A 22926-nucleotide genomic window follows, 5' to 3' on the forward strand; every position below is an offset into this window, starting at 1 on the left:
TGTTCGTCAGCAACTTTGACCTGATAGAACATTGATTTGATGTCCGACATGAATGCAAGTGGTTCTTGTCTGAATCTTATTAACACTCCAATCAATGTACTTGTAAGATTTGGACCTTGAAGAAGCTCGTCGTTCAAAGAAGTTCCTTTGAACTTTGCTCCGCAATCAAAAACAACACGTAGTTTTCCTTTACGTGGGTGATACACACCATGATGAGGAATATAGTAGATATTGTTCTGAGATGGTTTTAGTTCACTTTCAGGGACTAGTTCTGCAAAACCATTGTTCAATACTTCTTCCATAAATGCTGTGTATTCCTTGTGAAATGATTCATTTCTTTCCATTTTTCTTTTTAGACCATTGAGGCGCTGTTGAGCAACACACCTGTTGTTCGGGAGCTCAATGCTTGGATTTTTAAATGGCAACTTTAGACTGTAGTGCCCATTTTCAAACTTCACAGATTCCTCCATAATCTGCAGAAACTTTTTGTCATCTTGAGAAAACTCTTCATTATCATCTTTGAAATCATGTTCATACTGTTTTTCCAAGAGACTTTCCAGAGTGAGTACTGAAGTGCGATTTACAGTAGAACAATGACTGTGTACATCAGACTTGTCACCACAGCTTTCACTAGAGCCACTTACAACCCATCCCAACAGGGTCCTCGTGGCGTAAGGTCCTTCACCTTGGCTATTCACAACCTCCCAGGGTTCGTGAAACTTCGAGGCATCTGTGCCTATCAGCAGATCCACTTCAGCATCGATCTCAGGTAAGTCAACTTGACACAGGTAAGTCCATTGCTTTATGTCTTCTTTTGTAATGACGTTGGCTGTGTTCACAGGCATTTGCTTTTGTGTGTAAACAACAGGTAAGTCATAAAACTCAGTTCCATCAAGACTTGTGATTTCCAAATCATTTAGAATGTATGTAGAAGTTGTTGTGGTTGGACTCATTGTTAGTAGACTGATCTTGGATTTCTTTCCCGTAAGATTCAGCTTTTTCATCAAACTCTCAGTGCAAAAGGTAGAAGTTGAACCGTTGTCCAAAAACGCATAAGTTTGAACAAGTTTGTTTCCCTTTTTAGACTTGACTGTAACAGGGAGTATTGAAAGTTTACCACAAATACCGGCCCCGGTATGGCTCACACATGACTGAGACGACACTGTGGTATTTGCAGTTGTACATGGCTGAATAACATTCGTGCTTACTGCTTTATCAACCTTTGTTACAGTGTGTAGAGCAGTAGGATGGCTCAGCTTACATTTGTTGCAAGACATGGGTTTATGGCATTGTTTAGCGAAATGACCCAGTCTCAGACATTTAAAACAAGCTCCCTTTTCTTTCAGAAAACTTATTTTGTCACGATGTTGCTTTTCATTGAACTGTTGACAGCTGTTGAGCATATGAGTTTGTGAACAAAACAAACATTTGAATGTATTTGCATTACTTTCTTTGCTTCTTTCACTTTTATCCTTGATTTGTGGGTTACTAGTTTGACACACATTGACTGCAAAGTTGTCATGTCTTGGCTTTGGTTTGAACAGTTCTGTTGCTTTAACAGGCTTAGTACGGTCCACATTTTGCGTTTGTATGTCTCCAAAAATTGGATCTGAAATTATCCTTAGTTGTCGTTCAACAAAGTTCACAATGTCATTAAAGTTTAGTCTGCGGTGGTTGGCTTCTTGAATATCACATGCCACGTTCCTGAATTGTTCTTTCATTTTATATGGGAGTTTTGAAATGACAGTTTTCATGTTTGATGACATGTTCAGTTCATTAAGGTTTGTGAGATCAGACATCGCATTGTTGCACCCACGAAGAAATAATGCATAGTCTTGTAAGAGAGACACGTTTTCAACTTTGATGACTGGCCAGGTAAGTACTTTGTGCATATATGCATTTGTGAGTCTCGTTTCATTCCCAAAATGTTCATTTAATAATGTCTTTGCCTTTTCAAAGCCAACTTCAGGAGCCATGTGTAAACAAGACTGAATCAGTTCCTTAGGACGCCCCCTTGTGTACCTTTCCAAAAAGTACAGACAGTCACCTTTGTTTGCACATTTATCTTCCACACAATGTTTAAACGCTTGGATGAATACTGTGAACTTGAGTGGATCTCCGTCAAAAATCGGGATGTCTCTGGCTGGAAGCTGTGCAGCATTTTGTTGTTGTATTAGCAGATCTGAAATGTCATTTTGCTTTTGGAGAAATTGAACCAGCTCTGGTAATTGTACAGGTGAGTTTGCAGGTAAGTTTTGAGTCCCTTGAATGTTTGGCTGGACAGCAGGAGCAAAAGTTCTTGTTTGCAGACTTTTTGGTTTGGTTGCAGGAGTTATTTCAACTTGAACAGGTTTCGTTTCAGTGGTAGGAGTGGTGATGCTTTTCCTTGTCTTTGAAAGGTAGGAGTTCATGCCATCGCTGTATTTCTCCAGGACTGCAAGTTCGGCATCAGCAGCTTTAATTTCAGCCTCCAATTCCACCGTTTCAATTTTCTTCCTCATTTCCTCCTGTTGTGCTTCCCACTCCTGTTTTTCTTTTATTTCTTTAGCTTCACGCTCTTGTTTTTGCTGTATTGACATTTGTTGAAGTTTGTGTATTTCTTGTAATGCAGTTTCTTTGGCAATTAAGGCTGCCCTTTTTGCCTCTGCTTGGACCCTTAAAGTTGAGGATCTGGTGGAGCGATTTGATTTTGAGGATTTGAAGCTCACATTAGATGCACTGTCCCCTGGTTTTATATCATCTGCATGTTTAAGTTCATGCTCATTTTGGCTGTATTCAGTATTCGTTGTACCCTTCAAATACTCTGTCACAGACTCAACACAGTCAGTAACACTTAGAAGTTTTGCTTTAAACCACACTTCATTTTTGTCTTTGTCAGAAGCAGGTAAAAACTCCAATAAACATTCATGTGCATCTTTGGCATCATTAACAAGAATTTCATATTGAGAAAAGATACCTTTGACTTCATCACATGACCCATTATCAGACATCAACTTATATATTTGTTCTTTAACATTAGCAGCTTTATTCAACAGATTTCCTTCTTTTTTCCAGTTCATCAATTTTGGCAAGAAGTGCTTTTTCTGTTAATTTAATCACTCTTTTGCTTTCAACAACCTCAGTTTTTTCACATACGTCATTGCCACAGTCAAACAAACGTGGCAACCCAATGTCACTCATTTTGCAATCAAAATTGAGTTACTTTATACAGTTCAAAACAAAAATGCAGGTATAGCTTTATAAACAAAATAGACCGACCCTTTAAATGTATACCTTTATAAATCAGTCTTTAATTTATTCTTCTTTGTTTTTAGTACAGTTCAGTCGTCTTCACCAATGCGCATTGGAATTACGTAAGCTTTTTTAATTTTAGGCTTATATAATTCATTGGTTTAGTTCGTGTGCACACATTTTATTCAATGGCCATTTATTTTATAACCGTAGCGCCTTTTGTACCTCAAATTTGAAGAACATTCGCATGGGCTACTGCAGGCGGCAGGCCAGACGCGCCCGCAGAATCTCCGCTCCAAGAACTATTTGCCGACTTGGTTCGGCTCTCCACACGTCTACTTCTTGGCCGCCCTAGGCACGACCTTGCCGACTCGGTTCGGCACCGACCGTCCCTCCTCCGGCCCCGTTCACCGAGCTCCGTGGCCCACGAGATAGATCCGACCCCGTGGCTCCGCGATCCGTCTCCAGCGAAACCCAGCGCCTCCGTGGCTCCGTTTCGCTCTCCGTCTCCAGCGAGATGGCTCCTCTTACGCACCAGGTAGACCCAGTCTGTCCCGGTGGCTCCGCCGCTGCGCCAAGCCCACCTCGGTCAACACGCTCCGTGGCTCCGGTAAGACCCAGTCCCCCAGCGTTTCACCACGAGCTTCTGACACACCACGCCCGGTAGTTTCCAGGTCGCGTAGGCTCTTTGCACCCAGTGCTTAGTCTGCCAGGTGGTCTTCAGCGTAGGCAGCGATAGGCGAGTGCCGTTTACTTCTCCAACATCACGATGAGAGTTGGTTTTGACATAATGTTGTGGCGTTGTTTAAGCGTTGGAAGAACGCGTGCTGGCTATGTGCAGGTGATTAAGTTTGGGTAATTAGATTAATACACAGCACACGCACGGTCAAAACCATTGGCCTCCATTACTCCACACCTGGTGCTGGATTGGCGCACCCTTTAACCTTTCTGGGGTTAGAGCCTCCCAGAGCGCCCTCTACCTGAATTGGCTCCACCAGGTGGATTGGTGGATGGGTGGATGGATATGGGTGGGTGGATGGGTGGATGGGTGGGTGGGTAGCACAGCGGTTAGCGCTTCCTCCAGGTACTCCGGTTTTCCGTACCACTAAAAACATGTACAATAGGACAGGATGAATGTGAGTTGTTTACATGCATGAGACCCATGTATGTTCATTAACATGTCCCCACCAAATTAATAAATAAAATAAAATAAATAAATCTTTCAAAGTTCACGTGTCTCTTCTTTTACTTTTTATTTAATCTTTAAGGAAAATATCTGGAGATTTTAGTCTCAGCTCAACTGGTTTTAATTCTTTGACTAAAACTCTGAACAAATATGTTTAGTGTCTGGACATGAGTTTGGTTTGGAAACGGGGAGAGAAAAGAAGCGAGAGGGCGTCATCTAGTGGTGAGAGTCGGTAAACACAAGCTGGAGGTTTTTGAGTTTTTGAATCAAACTTGAAGGAAGTCGGTTTGGGAAGGAGCTTTTTTACCCATTTGTATTTGAAAGCCTCATGACAGTGAACTCCCCTCAGCTTCTACATAGATCTGCATCACATTCTTACAAAGACATGAACAAACAGATGTACGGCTGTGGTGAAAGAGTTCCAGATTGTAAAAAATAAAGCTCCCCATCGTTCTCTCGGAGTTGTTTAGTTTTTGTGCAGCTGTGGAGGAGATTCAGGCGCAAAAGGTGTAAAGTCACTCATTTATCTACGGAGGGAAAACGGTGAGAACAACAGAGAAACGCCCACTTTCAATGACTTTTTCTTTTATCATCGTTTTACACCAGCCTCGGTCTGGAGGAGGAAACTTGTCAAAAGGTCCTTTATATGTTCAAACACGGACACAATGCGAAAACTAAAGACATCATTTGGTTTCTGAATTCAACACAGAAGAATATTCTAGGCAGGGTTACCAAGTCTGGGCAGCAAAACTCACCCAAAAATATCTGAAAAACACGCAGACATACATTGTTTACTAGTGAACAGAGCCCATGTCCTCCTGCGATGATGAGAAACCGCCCCGTTCTCCCTCCAGGATTAAAAATGCAGCTCACGGAGCCTTGGATTTGACATTTTGTTATTCAAAACAGTGACTTTAGTCAAAAATAAAACAGAGATAGACAATTTTACTTTGAAAACCCGGACCCGTTTTTTTTACCTGCGGAATGACTTCAAAAAACGCCCAATTCCAGGGTTTAACCGTGGACCTGGCAACCCTGATTCAAGGTCTCGGTCTTTGCTCTGAGTGGTTGGTGGTCAGAGGGGCCGATGTCACTCAGAAAGGTGCTACTTCGGGTCCAAAGTGCCGTCATGCACGAGCTTAACATAGAAGCAAGGCAAGTTTATTTGTAGAGCACAATTCATACACAAGGCAACTCAAAGTGCTTCACAGCTGCATAAATATAAGAAAACAAATACAATCAATAAAAACATCAACATAGAATTAATCAATTACAGTAAGAGGCAAGAGTGCAGATAAAATACTTTCTGTTATATACATTTTTAAGTCTTGTTTTGACTCGCTCTGTCTTGAGCACTATTTTTTCTTGCTCGTTCACACAAAGTTTCCTTACCTCTGTTTTGTCGCTCCTTCTCCTCTGGACATCAACATACAATCAATATATAAGTTGAGACCATTTACCATGAAGACTCTTCCAGATTTTAGCTGCATGAAACTGAAACGCAGCCTCACCGTGTTTATTATTGACTCTGGGAACCACCAGGAGGCCCCTCCCTGAAGTTCTCAGGGCCCGAGATGGTTCATACGGCTCTAACATGTCAGAGATGGACTTTGGTGCTAAACCATGAAAAGACTTGTACACAAGCAGAGCTGTTTTAAAGTCTATTCTCTGAGTGACAGGAAGCCAGTGCAGAGACCGGAGCACTGGACTAATATGGTCGTATTTCCTGGTTCTTGTCAGGACTCGAGCAGCAGCGTTCTGGATGTACTGTAGCTCTGACAGCTCGTTTAGAGAGAACAGTGAGCAGCCGTTACAGTATCTAACCTGCTGGAGACAAATGCATGGATAAGTCTCTCTAAGTCTGGTTTTGACACTATTCCTCTGATCTTAGCAATGTTTTTCAGATGGTAAAAAGCTGCTGATGTTGTTGCTTTGATGTGGCTGTTTAAGTTCAGGTCTGAGTCCATGATTACTCCAAGATTTCTAACCTGATTTTTTGGTTTTAGAGAGAGAGACTCAAGGTGACTGATAACACTTTGTCTTTGTGCCTGTGGGCCAAAAACAATGATCTCAGTTTTGTCTGAGTTAGGCTGGAGAAAGTTGTTTTGCATCCACAAACTGATCTGTTGGATGCAGTGACAGAGTGTATCTACAGGCCCATGTTCACCTGTATCAGTGACAGAGTATCTACAGGCCCATGTTCACCTGTATCAGTGACAGAGTATCTACAGGCCCATGTTCACCTGTATCAGTGACAGAGAGTATCTACAGGCCCATGTTCACCTGTATCAGTGACAGAGAGTATCTACAGGCCCATGTTCACCTGTATCAGTGACAGAGTATCTACAGGCCCATGTTCACCTGTATCAGTGACAGAGTATCTACAGGCCCATGTTCACCTGTATCAGTGACAGAGAGTATCTACAGGCCCATGTTCACCTGTATCAGTGACAGAGTATCTACAGGCCCATGTTCACCAGCCGTCAGTGACACGTAGACCTGAGTGTCATCTGCATAGTTGTGGTACGACACATTGTTGCTGTTTATTAGCCGACCCAATGGAAGCATGTACAAGTTGAATAAGAGGGGTCCCAAGATTGACCCCTGGGGGACTCCACAGGTCATGGCAATTTTGTCTGAGACACAGTTGCCAATTTCAACAAAGTACGTCCTGTCCTCGAGATAGGACTTAAACCAGTTTAGAGCAGTACCAGAGATTCCCACCCAGTTTTCTAACCTGTAAAGTAAGATCCCGTGGTCCACTGTGGTCCACTGTGGTCCACTGTGGTCCACTGTGGTCCACTGTGTCAAAGGCAGCGCTCAGGTCCAGCTGAACTAAAACTGAGACCTTATCTGCGTTGGTGTTCATGCGGATATCATTTGTCACCGTGATCAGAGCTGTCTCAGTGCTGTGGTGGGGCCTAAAGCCTGACTGGAAAGTATCAAACACATTGTTAGACAGGAGAAAGTAAGTGAGCTGCTGATATATTACTTTCTCTAGGACTTTTCCTAAGAATGGCAGGTTTGATATGGGCCGGTAGCTGTTCATTACGTTGGCATCAAGGCTGCTCTTCTTTAGAAGAGGCTTAATGACTGCAGTTTTCAAGGCCTTTGGAAATGCTCCAGTCTGGAGTGAGATGTTAACTAACTGAGCAAGTTGTGGTAACAAGCTGGTCAGCACAGACTTCAGAAATCTAGTGGGTAATTCATCAAGGCAGCATGTACATGAACTCAGACCGGAGATAACCTCTTCCATTGTTCTGTCAGGAACAGGTGTGAAATATGTCAGCTCAAGGTGTTTATCTGGTGGCAGAGTTTCTATTTGTGTTGTGGAAATTATGGCATTTTTAATGCTTTGGACTTTGTCATAGAAAAATATTGCAAACTCATTACACTTAGATGTGAGATTAGTTCTAGGGGCAGTGAAACTGGAGGGTTAGTTAATCTGTTTACTGTGGAAAACAGCACACGAGAATACTTTATATGTATGACCTGAGGTGGCAGTAGCGAGCATAAAATGGCCAACTTGCATCTAGCCCCTTTAAATGTAAAGTTTGAAGCTATACAAATGTAAGTAAGTCCTGTATCGGTTAGTCCTGAGCCACTGGGACTGAACGTGCCGCCGCTGAGGCTCATCCTGGAGTACGGATTTCAGAGCAGCGCCTCCTGGGTTTGTCCCTGTTTCAGAGCGTGGTGTCCTGCACTGGTCAGCTCCTCCTCCTTCCTCTTCCTCCTGCCTTCATCATTTCTTCTTAGGTCCCTCCCTTTGCTGGTCAGAATCCCTGGTGCGTCGCTTTGACCAATGAGACAAACTTCTGCCTTCAGCCGACAGCTCCAGATACAAACAAGGTGACGGAGAGAAGACGGTTCTTGGTTTTGTTCAGTGTTTCAACCATTTCCTCAGAATCAATGACATTTTCAGACTTCCTCCCACACACTGGGGAGTATTGCAGGTTTTGTCTTGTATAATTTTCTGAGAATGGTTCAAATTATTGTATAAACTTTATCTATTCACCGTTTCAGGCCAAATTTGAACAAAATCCGAGTTGATCGAGCAGAAAAAAAGTGTAGATTTGCCCCATTTGTCCTTTGTTTTCAGTCCTGAAAACCACGTCTTTCCATGTATTTAGTCTCATATGACAGCGGTTGTAACAAGTGTTCTCATAAAGACACTCCAGGCTGCATCAAAGTTCAAACCTCAACAAAACAAGGTGCTGCAAGTTCACCCACAGAAACCCACAGGAAGTGAACTCTTCACCCTGCACACAGAGACAGAGACAGAGACAGACTGCAGGACCAGGCAGACGACAAGATGAGCCGCGACAAGTGGAGTTTACTGAGTTTAGTGTTCGCCATCATGGCTCCAGCGACCTCAGGTAAGACGGGTTTCAGAAGTAAAAGTCAAAAACCGTATTGGTTCATTACTACATGTTCACTAAAGTTCTTTGGGTTTGTTTGAGGCTTTTTTAAAGATGTAATTACTGGGTTAGAGGTGTCGTTTTCCTTCAGCGCCACAAAAGAGAGTTGGAGAATCAGCTTTGGGTTAATAATAACATTACAAACAGCTCATCATGATTTAAAACTGACATTTCCTGGTGAGACACAAACTCTGATTGTGGAAAAGTACGTCACGAGCAGCATTGATGAGGTTCTGTTCAAATGTATGTGGGTCAGAGGATTTTTTTTATGTTTCTCCAATGATGTTATAAATTGTGTTTGTTTTTCATATCAAAATGCCAAGATCTTAGTTGTCGATTTTTCTTTCTTTCTTTCTTTCTACACAGTCCTGGTTGTAACAGGAAATCGGCCGCAACTAGAAACTAAACCAGGGGTCGGCAGGTTTGTGTGGTGGAGGCCGATTTTCATCATCACCAAATCACCGAGGGCCGAACCACTCAAGCCAATTTTCTGCAATTGCCAAAGTTTTAAATTATATGGGATGTTTTTCCTGTTTTTTTTTTTTTTTTTTTTTTTTACCTCCAGTTCGGCTTTACCCAAATCTAAAAGCTGCAAGGCAACAGGTGTAGTGCCTCATTTGAAAGCTAAGGCCTGCAAAACTAATGGTAGCTTTTTGTTGCGTTGTTGCCGCTCTTTTGTCAAATTTTTGAAGCGTCTTTGAAGTTTTTATTGTGGGTTTTTAAGTAAGTTTAACCCCTTAACTCCCACCTGAACCGAGCACCATTTGTGAAAATAGCAACAAAACTGAGACGAAAACAATGATGGAAATGTGACGAAAAAGTGAGAAAACATTTATGAAAAAGAGGCAAAAATGTCACAAACATGTCACAACAAATTGACAAAAAATTGACGAAAAAATGACAAAAATGTGATAAAAAATTGATGAAAAAATGACAAAAATGTGACAAAAAAATGACAAAAAAAATGACAAAAATGTGACAAAAAAATGACAAAAAATTGATAAAAATTTGACAAAAATTGACAACAAAATTGACAAAAATGTGACAAAAAATGTGACAAAAATGTGATAAAAATGGATGAAAAAATGACAAAAAATTTACAAAAAATGACAAATAAAGCTACAAAAATGAGTTGAATACCCAACAAAAAAATGATGGAAAACAAATCTGATGACGTGAGGAAAAAGATCCTCTCGGTTCAGGCGGGAGTTAAGAGGTTAAGTAAGTTGAAGTATTTTTGCCCTTTTTTCTCGTCACTTTTTCATCGCTCTTTAGTCACTTTTCTGTTGTATTATTGTTGCTCTTCTGGCATGTTTTAGTCATTCTTTTGTTGTGTTTATGTCGCTTTTTCGTCACTTTGTTGTGTTTCGATGCCATTTTGATGCTTTCTTTTCAAGAAGCTTTTAGGTTTGGGTAAAGCCAAAAATGTGCTCAGTTCAGGTGGGAGTTAAGAGGTTAAAAAACACATGTAAACAGCAACATTTTGTATTTATATTATACTGTTTTCACACAATAATCACCAAAGCAAAAAGTGTCTCATCTTCCAACTTTGGCAGGTATGTGAGACATTCATCTTGGGGGCCAGAGGTTCTGTGCAGGAGAAAACTTGGATCGTGACTTCAGTGCGTCGTCCCAGCCCTGATATTTAGTCAAATCACCGACGTCACCATCGTTTGAACATAAATTACCACACTCTGAGTCTCACCAGGAAATGTGCAGCTCTTCTTTCTGCAAAGCATTGTGGTTAAACGACCCCCTCTCTTCCGCTCAGGCTGTAAACCCCGTCAGGCCCGGGGGCCAAATCCGGCCCTCCTGCACAGAACCTCTGGCCCCCAAGATGAATTTCTCACATACCTGCCAAAGTTGGAAGATGAGACACTTTTTGCTTTGGTGATTATTGTGTAAAAACAGTATAATATAAATACAAAATGCTGCTGTTTACATGTGTTTTTTAACCTCTTAACTCCCACCTGAACTAAGCACATTTTTGGCTTTACCCAAACCTAAAAGCTTCTTGAAAAGAAAGCATCAAAATGGCATCGAAAACACAACAAAGTGACAAAAAAGCGACATAAACACAACAAAACAGTGACTAAAACATGCCAGAAAAGCAACAATAAACAACGGAAAAGTGACTAAAGAGCGATGAAAAAGTGATGAGAAAAAAGGGCAAAAATACTTACTTAAACTTACTTAACCTCTTAACTCCCGCCTGAACCGAGAGGATCTTTTTCCTCACATCATCAGATTTTTTTCCCATCATTTTTTTGTTGGGCATTCAGCTCATTTTTGTAACTTTATTTGTCATTTTTTTTGTCATTTTTTGTCACATTTGTGTCATTTTTTCGTCCATTTTTTATCAAATATTTGTCTTTTTTTGTTGTTACATTTTGGTCATTTTTTCGTAAATTTTTTATCAATTTTTTGTCAATTTCTTGTGACATTTTTGTGACATTTTTGCCTCTTTTTCGTCAATTTTTCGTCACTTTTTCGTCAATGTTTTCTCACTTTTTTGTCACATTTCCATCATTGTTTTCGTCTCAGTTTTGTTGCTATTTTCACAACTTTTTTCCAGAAGCTTTTGGACTGGGGTAAAGCCAAACTGGAGAAAATGTGCTCGGTTCAGGTGGGAGTTAAGGGGTTAAAAACCCACAATAAAAACTTCAAAGACGTTTCAAAAATTTGACAAAAGAGCGGCAACAACGCAACAAAAAGCTACTATTAGTAAAGCCCAACTGAAGGTAAACAAAAAAAAAAAATCCAGTAAAAACATCTCATATAATGTAAAATTGGCAATTGCAGAACATTGGCTTGAGTGGTTCGGCCCTCGGTGATTTGGTGATGATGAAAGTCGGCCTCCACCTCACAAACCTGCCTACCCCTGGTGTAAACGGTTTGATTTAGCCGTGCCTTTATCAAGCGTTTAGATATAAAACAATCTGTGTTTATTTGTTTCATGATTTCAGGTGATTCCAGAGCTGTTGTGGTGCAGCTGAATGGAAACGCTCTGCTGCCTTGTGATTCCAAAGTGAAATACGGTTGTCGCGGCATCTACTGGATGTTTAAGAGCATGACCTCGTACGAGAAGGTTCCGCTGGTTCCCGGTGGAGAACATGGGACTTTCACCCGGGTCAGACAGCTTCACTGCGCTCTGCTGATCCAAAACGTGGTGGAGGAAGACGTGGGTCTGTACTTCTGTGATGCAGCTCCCATCACTCTGTCCGTGGTCAAGGGTAAGAGTTTTCTATCTTTCTTTGTCCAAATTAAATCTTCTTTGTGACGGGCTGCACAAATGATCCAAGGTGTGGGGAAGAAAATCTCTCTATATTAACCAAAGTGGTGATTTGATTCAATCTAAAGCTTAAAAAAAACGGAGTGGTTAAAATATGATTCTCTCTTTTTGGAGCCAGGCTTTTAAAGCAGTACTAACTAACGTGTTTACCTTAATAATCCTTCCCGTCGTCCCTCTGGAGGTAATACAAGTGTTTATGTGATGATTGGAGGGTCTTTCATCTCCCCCTGGTGTCTCTGACCAGAAAACCACAACTGCAACTTGACTACCACCGGACCGTAGCAACCAATGCACACTAATGGAATCACAAAGAAGAAGCTAACAGGCTAACGGGCAAAGCTAACTGCGGGCTAGCGCCATTTAAACAGTATTTACAGCCAAGTGTGAGTGAAAAAAATGATCTCCATTGTGTAACTGGATGAACAATATCACTCTGTCCCTTTGTCTTTCCTGTCAGCGTAGGATTTACTCTCACGGACAGTTTATAAGTTAAAAAATCACAACTTGCTACGACACCTGCAGTTGCGCTTATGGCCTCTAGGAGCAAGAGTTACTTAGTACTGCTTTAAGTTGTTTTTCATCAAGCGTAAAGTCCATGAGGCCAAAGGGAAATAACAAGACAGGAAGTGCAGCTCCTCCTGAGGATTCACGTGACGCTCATGTGCATCGAGCCCATTGGTTTACTTTTATCGACTACGACGGTACAGACGATGATTTTAAATCAGGGGGGTCCAAACGTTTCGTCTCCGAGGGCCAAAATGAAAAAGTGCCTGTGTGTCGCGGGCCAAACACGGCGACGTCAAGCACGAAAAACACATATAACTGCAAATTATAAAGTTACTTAATTTTATTTACTTTTTATTTTTTTCGATCGAGCCTGTATTTGTATTTGTATTTGCATTTGATTCTATCTATGCAAAAAAACATGCTTTATTAAAACAAATGGTAACTACGGCAAAATCCTAATTTTAGTAGAACAAAACCAACAATTGTAGCATTTAGTGCAAATAAAAGAGAAACACCTATATCAGTGACTTTACCTCATTCGTTAACTCGAAACAGCGCCCCCAATTTGACGCTCGTGGCCAAAAGGTGTACTGCATCAATATTTACCTTTTAGAATGAATGGAAGAGAGTTAGTGTTAACCACACACAGCGCAAAAGTAGGTCACTCTCTGGCAATTCTCTAACAGAGCACATTTTCTCCAGTTTGGCTTTACCCAAACAAAAACTTGAAAAAAGCAACAAAACAGCATGCCAATCAATGAAAGCTGCTGTCTTGCTCACCATCCTCCTCTTCCTCCTCTTCCTCCTCTTGCAGGTGAGGGAGGGGCTGGGCTCATGGGGCCTTTTCAGGGAGTATGCGACGGTGCCTGTGACTGTATTCTCTTGGTCGTTTCTGTCAAATCTGTTGGCCCTCTGGGGACCCCTGCTGGCTTGGGGCCCTAATGGCAAACTACGTCTCTGAATATTAACGTCCTTTTAACCCCTTAACTCCCACCTGAACCGAGCACATTTTCTCCAGTTTGGCTTTACCCCAATCCAAAAGCTTCTGGAAAAAAGGTGTGAAAATAGCGATAGAACTGAGATGAAAACAATGATGAAGATGTGACAAAAAAGTGAGAAAACATTGACAAAAACATGATGAAAAAATGACAAAAATGTGACAAAAATGACAAATAATTGATTAAAAAAAGACAAAAAATGTGACAACAATGTGACAAAAAATGACAAAAAAAGACAAAAAATGGATTTAAAAAAATGAGTTGAATACCCCCCCCCCAAAATGGAAAAAAAAATCTGATGACGTGAGGAAAAAGATCCATTTAGATGAGTTTTGTAGATCTTAGCTTTCAAATGAGGCGTTACACTGGCCTACAGGATTTGGGTAAAGCTGAACTGGAGAAAAAGTGCTCTGTTGAGGTGGGGGTTAAGAGGTTAAAGATCGGCTTGTGGCTTTTGCTTTTCCGCTGGACTAGTCACGGTGGCCATTGAGAAAAAAGTTTATGCCGAGGCCTATTTTAGCAATGGGTCATCTCCATGAAGTTATTTTCCCCAAAACATTGTCCAGCCCTAAGACCTCACTTTGTATTTATTATTTACATGTGTGAACGTCCAGCACAATGAGACAAAATCTAAAAAGTTACTACAGAACCTGTCGAGCTCCAGTGCGTAAAAGGACACTGACCTGAACTTTCTCTCTTTAACCTCTTAACTCCCACCTGAACGGATCCCATTTTCTCCAGTTTGGCTTTACCCCAATCAAAAAGCTGCTTGGGAAAAAAGCACCAAAACAGCCACAAAAAATGAGAAGAAAACAAGGATGTAAATGCAACAAAGATGTGAAAAAACTCAACCAAAATGTGACAAAAATTTTAAAAAAAATGTGACAAAAATTCAACAAAAATGTGACAAAAACTCAACAAAAAATGACAAAAATTCAACAAAAATGTGAAAAATTCAACAAAAATGTGACAAAAGTTCAACAAAAAATGTGACAAAAATTCAACAAAAAATGTGACAAAAACTCTACAAAAACTCAACAAAAACTCAACCAAAATGTGACAAAAATTCAACAAAAAATGTGACAAAAACTCAACAAAAACTCAACAATGACAAAAATTCAACAAAAATGTGAAAAATTCAACAAAAATGTGACAAAACTCAACAAAAAATGACAAAAACTCAACAAAAAATGACAAAAACTAAACAAAAAATGACAAAAATTCAACAAAAATGTGAAAAATTCAACAAAAATGTGACAAAAACTCAACAAAAAATGACAAAAATTCAACACAAAATGTGACAATAAATCAACCAAAATGTGACAAAAATAAATAAAAAAATGTGACAAAAATTCAACAAAAATGTGACAAAAAATCAACCAAAAAGTGAAAAAAAATTCAACAAAAATGTCACAAAAACTCCACAAAAATGAAAACAATAAAAAATAAAACAAAAATTAAAAAAAAAACATACAAAAGGTGACACAACACAGCAACAACGCAAGGAAAAAGATCTGTTTTGTGGGTCTTAGCTTTCAAATGAGGTGTTACACAGGCCTATAGCCAAAGAGGACAGAAGGCATTTGGTTTAGGCGGGTGGTAAGAGGTTAAAAGAATAATCAGGCACAAAGGGAATAATAATAATAATAATAATAATAATAATAATAATAATAATAATAATAATAATAATAATAATAATAATAATAATAATAATAATAATAATAATAATAATAATGTGTGTATTTGCAGGTGAAGACCCTCTGTCTGTGACTGGACTGAGTGACAATTGCTCCCTGATCTCTCCGGAGCCGCACAAATGGACCATCGAGTCTTTTCTTTTACCGTCTCAGGAGAGATATCATCCCTCCAACAACTCGACAATAAACACCTCGCCGCTGCTGCACTGTCAGCTCACGTCCTATGGAATCAGGGAGATGAGAAACTTCATCTTCGAAGGACGTGGTATGAAACTCCTGCAACACATGAAGTCACATCTCAGTTTGTGCAGCTAAGACGTTTACTGTGGTTTACGGTCACTATCTCGGTCACTCTGTAATGGCGGGACATTTCTACATGAAACTAAAACGGTCACAAAGTCCAGCCTCGTCTTGATCTTTGGGATCATTCAAAATGATTAGTATTAGTGACTTTTTTTAATCTGCATATTTCACAGCTCCAGCAACGACTATTGTCCCAGACATCACAACCACGGCCTCCAACACGGCATCCCTCTCTGCCAACGACTGCAAACAAGGTACATCATCATCATCATCATCATCATCATCATCATCATCATCATCATCATCATCAGTCCTGTTGTGCTCTGTTTGAAATGTTGGTGACCCGGCTGTCCTGTGTTTTCAGTCCTGTTCGCTGTTATTGCGGTGTTCACTGCGGCTCTGCTGACTCTCGTGTGTGTGACTGTTTTGTGCTGGAGACTTAAAGGTAAATTCACTTTAACATTAGTGATATATTTAACAGACAAAACAGTTTTAGCATAAGATTTTCTCTGTTTTGTTTCAGCAAAACGATCCCAGGGCGACAACTCTCGTGTGAGTAAACACTTAAAGGATCTGTATCTGATATTTCAGCCTTTCCAAAGTAAAGTATAGGCATGTATATGATATATTGTACCTCTGCCACTATGGAGTACTGTTTTTGTGATAAATAGAAGTATTTCCTGGAGGTATTTTTCAAACCCGGAAGACAAGACACTTAGTTTCAGTTAATTCCGCCCCCTCTCTCCGAGTTGATGCAGCCGATGCAACTTTTGCAATAGTAGAAATATAAATATCACAGCAATAAGTGAAGTTACTTCACAATGCAGTTATAAGGAGTTGACATCTGCAACACAGCTTAATAAATGGCTAACACACACACGCTAACACACATGCTAACACACACGCGCTAACACACACGCTAACACACGCGCTAACACACACGCTAACACACACGCTAACGCACACGCTAACACACACACTAACGCACATGCTAACACACACGCTAACACACACGCTAACACACACGCTAACACACATGCTAACACACACGCTAACACACACATGCTCCGTCATCGTTGGTTATAAAAGTGAATCCACTCTGATTCTGGTGAAGGTTCACAAACTTCCATCAGAGACAGTCACAGAAAAACACTATTTTGGTGAAAGTCGCCAAATCCCGGAGAGAAATTTCAACTTCTGGCGAGTGGCCTCTTCTTTAGGAAGGTTGAATAAGTTCTTTCCTCCTGCAACCGGACGTACATTTTCTCCGTGACATTATCGTTAGGTAAGAAAAAGAACAGGCGTGTCCAGAGTAGGTTAGAAAGAGCTCCATCTTCACAACTTCCAGTGCAAACATGACGTCTGTTCAGACGCTCAGGGGGTGTGTTTGTTTTCTCTGCAGGGGCAGCGCGGACCGGTCGGGTACTTTCCTTTTTTTTTTCTTTTCTTTCTTACAACAGAAATAATGAAAAAGCATTTTTTATAAATTAAGATCAGGCCGTAAGACTTCACATTACAGACGTCGGGCTCTTCCTGTTTGACACTATGACATAAAAAACGTCAGAGTCACAACTCAGTGGTTTTCCAGCAGAGGCGGAGCAGCTGCTCAGAGCAGGATTCAGGAGGATTACTGAGAACTGCGTGAATGAAGCCAAAATAACATGGCTAACAGCTCCAAAAAGTTGATTTTGCATGATATAGGACCTTTAACTCTGCCATAGTAACATGAGATAACTACTCTGCCCCAGTCTGAGCTGAAACGGTACCCTAATACTGCCCTCTGCTGGTAGATAAGTAACACATAAACAATTCCCTCCACAGGTTAAAGAAGAGCACTATTACTCCACTGTTCATTTTGATAAAGAGACGCCAAACCGCGGCACCGAGGTGAGCAAAACCCTCAACACACACAAGACACTTTAATGATAATAATATCTAATACAATTACTGAGAAAGAAGTAGTTACTCAGTGGATATTTTATTTTTTTACTGTATAAAACCTCCTGTATGAATTAAAAACAAATCATGAAGTTGACTGTTTTCAGGCTGTAGAAGAAGAAGAAGAAGAAGAAGAAGAAGGGGGCTTGTACACCAAAGTGGTCTACAGCGCTGTAAGAACGGCTCCTCCTCCTGGTCAGACACATCCCTCTGCGCTCTACGCTACTGTTTACAAACCGTAAAAAGCATCAGGATAATTGTATCCTACTTTAAACAGGCTTTTTAAAGGCACTATACCTGATAGTTTTTCTATAGTGGACTCGTAAACTCGTCCTTGAGAAGAATGGGGGATGCTACAAATATATGTCTGGAAAATTAGGAATGGGTTTGGGCCAAAACTCAAAAAACAGGTATAGTGTCTTTAAGCACTTGTACAAGAGTAACATTTAAATTTAATTAGCTCTGCTTCATGGCATAGTCTTAATACGCAGTACTTTTTACTTCAACTTGAGTGATATTCGGAAGCATCTGTACTCTCACTTGAGTAAAATATTTGGTCACTCTTTCCACTTGTGAGTAAATCAGTGACTAAAGCTTAATTTTGACATATGAAAAGAAATCAGCTTCATTAATTAAAGGAACAGGCCACCGTTTCTACTGAGATATGTTCTTACCTGAGCTTAGACGAGTTCATGTGTACCTGTCTGGTCGTCACGGGTGTCCTCAGTCACGCAAACACAGACGGCGTTAGCATTTAGCCCCAGGAGTAGTTCGGCGTCCACACATTAAAGTGAAGATATTACTGCGCGGATGTCGAACTACTCCTGGTATTATTACGCCTTACAATATAATTCCCCTTTTTATCTGAGTAGAAAATCCACATTGTTTAATTTAGTTTAACTATGCTTTATCGTGTAACACTTCACATAACCATATTTAAATAGGGAAACCGTGTAAGAGCTTGGTAGCTTCTATCTTCACCTCGTTTGGAGGCTAAATGCTAACGCTGTCTGTGCTGTGTTTACGTCAGTGTTAATTTCGTCGACTAAAATATTTCGTCTTAATTTTAGTCAAAGTAAGATTTTTGTGGCTAAAATTGGATTAAAACTACATTAAAATGTTTTCATGTGACTAAAACTATGACTAAAATGTCCAAATATTTTGAATGAAAATGAAATGGAGAGACTGAAATCATCCAAGCTTCTGTTGTCAGTCAGAAAGAGCCTCAGATCATGTAAATCCTCTGCTAAAGGAGCAGCTCCATGACGCAGAGGAACAGGATTAAATATGATTTTAATGAATATTATAAATGCAAAGTCGACTAAATGTATCTTTAATTTAGTCGACTAAAACTAGACTAAAATTGAATTACATTTTTGTCAAAAGACTAAGACTAAAGCTAAATTAAAATATGTTGTCAAAATTAACATTGGTTTACGTGAAGACCATGACAGGTACAAATGAACTAGGTTCAGGTAAGAACATATCTCAGTATGTAAAAACGGTGGCCTGTTCCTTTAAGACTTTTACGAAGTTTCTCATATCTTATCGCATCTTAGACACATTGAGTTGCCTTGTGTACGAAATGTGTGGTATGAATAAACATGCTTTGCCTTATAGAATTATTTACTTATTTTGTATTATGCATTTTCTTTTAAATATTGAGATACTGATACCAGACCCAGGTCACCTGCATGACAACACTGAACTGGGTCCCATTATATAGTACCAGATGATTTAAATGTAAGTAACTTTTTTTGTTGTTGTTCTATTCCATTTTTCTATTTGTTTATTGGAGTGTTGGAGGTGAGATGATACAACATAATTTCACAATTAAACTTATTTTCCTTAAAAGAAACTGTTGTGCATAATATTTGATAAAGTACAGACAATGTTTTATTATTATTCAAATTGTGCAGAGCCAACAGTTGCTGCATGGACATGAAAAAAGGAAAAAAAAAAATCCCCATTTGTTGCAGCCGTATCACTTGTTGACTTCCTACTTTTACAAACTGACCAATCACAGCGAGGCGTCACTTCCAAATATGGACAAATGGGCACCGTGAGCCCGCCTCTCTTTGTTGCTTCGGCCAATCAGAGCGCGCCGTGGGACTCCCGGTGATACTAGCCTTGGAAGGTGGCCCAGCATTATCCGTAACACTGCTTTAGCCGCTTATGTTTTACTCATTTAATCACGGAATAAACTGAAGTGACTGAAATATTAACGTGGGTTTGGGGTTTACGCTTTAATACGAGGGGTTGCAGGTGTGAAAAGGAAAATGTTAAGAAAGGAGAGGTCATTTTGTGCGGGGTGCCGAAGTGGAAGGAAACGACACCGCAGTCAGTTAGCGTTAGCGTAGTAGCAAAACAATAGCACTTCCGGGAGTTTCCTTCAAAGTATGTTCGTGTGTTACAACATTAAGCTAATTTTAAGTAGTATTTCACACAAGACTCCATGTTTTATCATCAGTAAGCGTGTCTCTGACCAGTGATAATAAAAAAAAAATCAATCAAAGTAATATTTCTTGACTAAAATTAGAAGTTAATGATGACTAAATTCTCCTGGTGACTAGTAAAAATGTAGAAAAAAAAAGTTTGCACATTGATTTGTAGGATTACGGCTCAAAGCAAACTTACATAAAGGAAAACCATCAAAACCTTGGAATTCCTTTATGTGACTAATTCAAATGTAAAATAGGGACTGGTTGAAAGAGCTTCATATCGTTCAGAACCCTTTAGGTTGCGAGCCTTTCCCTTAAAACATTTCTTTCAATATGTCACTGAAAAATAATTTAAACACTGTTGACTGTTATTGATTTGTTTTATTATGATATCTTCATCTTAAAAATAAATAAACAAAAAAAACCTTTTGAGGAAACTTAAAGGAACCGTTTTTACATACTGTTTTTACATACTGAGATATGTTCCTACCTGAGCTTAGATGAGTTGATGCGTACCTGTCTGGTCTTTGTGCGTGCCCTCAGTCACGCCCAAAGATGTTGTTAGAAATTGGCCTCTCCCAATGTATTCCTATAGCTCCAAATAGGGGTGAAGTGTGTTTGTTTGTTTTATTGTCCCCGTAGGGAAATTTGTCCTCTGCATTTAACTTGAGGCAACCTGTCAGGAGCTGTGGTCGACAGCAGGGCCGCGCCCGGGAACCATGATCACCTGGCTGGAGGATTCACCTATAGGCTATATGCACAGTTTCCCCACGTGACGTCTTCCTGGACAGTCAGCCAGACGCAGCACTTCCTGTCGCTGGTCGTTTACGTTCACAATTAGCAGGTTCCCACACAAAAATAGCGATAGCTCAGGATCTGGTTAAGGACAACGAGTTACTGATGGAGTCACAGCAACGTATTACAAACATCATGTTCGCTGTGAATCCAGCCCCAAAGGAAACGCCAGCTGTCGTAAGGTAGGAGCTTTTATCTTAGAGCTAAAGGCTAGTGTTGAAAAATGATAATATAACATGTAAACAAATAAATACTATTTAAAGTACTAACAGGACAATTCTTTTTTGCACAGGCTCGTTCTAAACTTTGCGCTAGTTTTATTATTTATTTTGTGTTAGCCGCGTTAGCTTCAAGACAAAAACATCCACCGTTATGAACACGGAGGTTTCCTCCAGTGAAGTCGTTGCGTCTCACGTAATATTTTTTAACCTGCTCCGTCACATCTGAACTTTTACTCGCTGTCCTTTACCAAATCTTAAGCTATTGCTTAATTTCTGTGGGACCTGCTCACTTTTAATGGGAAGAGATAACAGACAGGAAGGACAGCCTCTGGCTGACTGTCCAGGCGGAAATCACGTGGGGTCACTGTGCATATAGCCTATTGCACATGTTTTTAGTGGTAGGGGAAACCGGAGTACCCAGAGGAAACCTACACAGACACGGGGAGAACATGCAAACTCTACACAGAAAGGCCCCGTCCTGGTGGGAATCAAACCCGGGACCTTCTAGCTGTGAAGCGGAGGCGCTAACCGCTGCACTACCGTGCTGAAGTTGGAAGCTACCACGCTCCTTCCTTGGGCACAAAGACCAGATAGGTACGTATCAACTCGTATAAGCTCATGTAAGAACATACCACAGTATGGAAAAACGGTGGCCTGTTCCTTTAACTAAAATAATAAATAAATAATAAAAACACTTTCTGCCCAAAATTGCTGCTCTACTGAAATAAAATGATAATTATTACTTACAAAAGATGCTATCATCTAAATAAGTCATATTTTCAAACGCATTAAGACCCCATATGCACTTTAAATACGTTTAAATATGAACACAATATAAATATAAATCTTTAATAAACTACATTTACATGATTTTACAAACCTATCAACATAAATTTGACTAAATCTTGACTAAAAATAACAATTTGGTCAAATAAAGAAATAAATAATAGTTTAGCAAGGTGGTTGCTATGGAAACGTTGGCGAATCTGAATGATTTTCGCTTCTTCCGATAACGAACATCATTTTATCAATAAATTAAGCGCTAGATTTTACTTTGAAGGCGGACCGAGCCGACTTCCGGTTAGCGCCTTTCAGCTTGACACGTACCAAAAAAGGGGCTGAAGTTACGGGAGCGCAGGGACCAAAACAAGACTCCTCTGCCCGCCGTGGACCTCGGAACCCGGAGCGGCGACCATGAACGGGACCGGCCTCGAATCGGTGCGGGGTTTGCGGCTCTAGTGCCCCCCCCAAACCCCCCAGGAAGGCGAACGATCCCCGGGTACTGAGAGTCCCACAGCCCCCTTTCGCCGCTGCCGCATGGAGATCACGGTAAGGATGCAGTCATAAAGGATGGGTATCGTGTTTCTCATGCGTTCAGCGAAAGGAGATTAAAACAGCTCGAAAATATCTATATCTGACACACAATGCACGACACACACTCAGAGCCTGGGCATTTATGAGGAGATACTATTCATTTATTGTGCTGCAAGTCACACACAGACTGACTTCTTACTACCAGGCTGCACATTTACTATCTGCACATTAATGTCTTTTAATATTAATAACTTCTCTGTCACCTGTAGTAACGCTTGTGTCTGCGTTTGCATGATTGGAAATGAAAGTGTTGTTGTTGGCTCAGATTCGTCTTTGCCTGAAGGACTTTTATGGGGAGAATGTTGGAGAATGTTAAAATGTTTCTAATAAGAAGCAGTAAAAATGCTGTGATTAACCCCTTAACTCCCACCTGAACCGAGCACATTTCCTCCAGCTTTACCCCAATCCAAAAGCCTCTGGAAAAAAGGTGTGAAAATAGCAACAAAACTGAGACGAAAACAAGGATGAAAATGTGAAGAAAGTGAGAAAAAATGGACGAAAAAGTGAGAAAAATTTGACCAAAAA

At 40.3% G+C, this 22926-nt stretch overlaps 1 protein-coding gene across 1 annotated transcript in view; it reads left to right on the forward strand.

Moving 5' to 3' along the window:
* The first annotated feature begins 22129 nt into the window (after nt 1-22129).
* Nucleotides 22130-22926, forward strand: part of vash2 (vasohibin 2) — a 66772-nt gene continuing 65975 nt past the window's right edge. The window contains exon 1 of the mRNA XM_079572799.1: nt 22130-22356. The gene's annotated coding sequence lies outside the window, so the exon portion shown is untranslated. The remainder of the gene's footprint in view (nt 22357-22926) is intronic.

This window comes from Gobius niger (genome assembly GCF_951799975.1).
Source record: "Gobius niger genome assembly, chromosome: 15".
Lineage (NCBI taxonomy): Eukaryota > Metazoa > Chordata > Actinopteri > Gobiiformes > Gobiidae > Gobius > Gobius niger.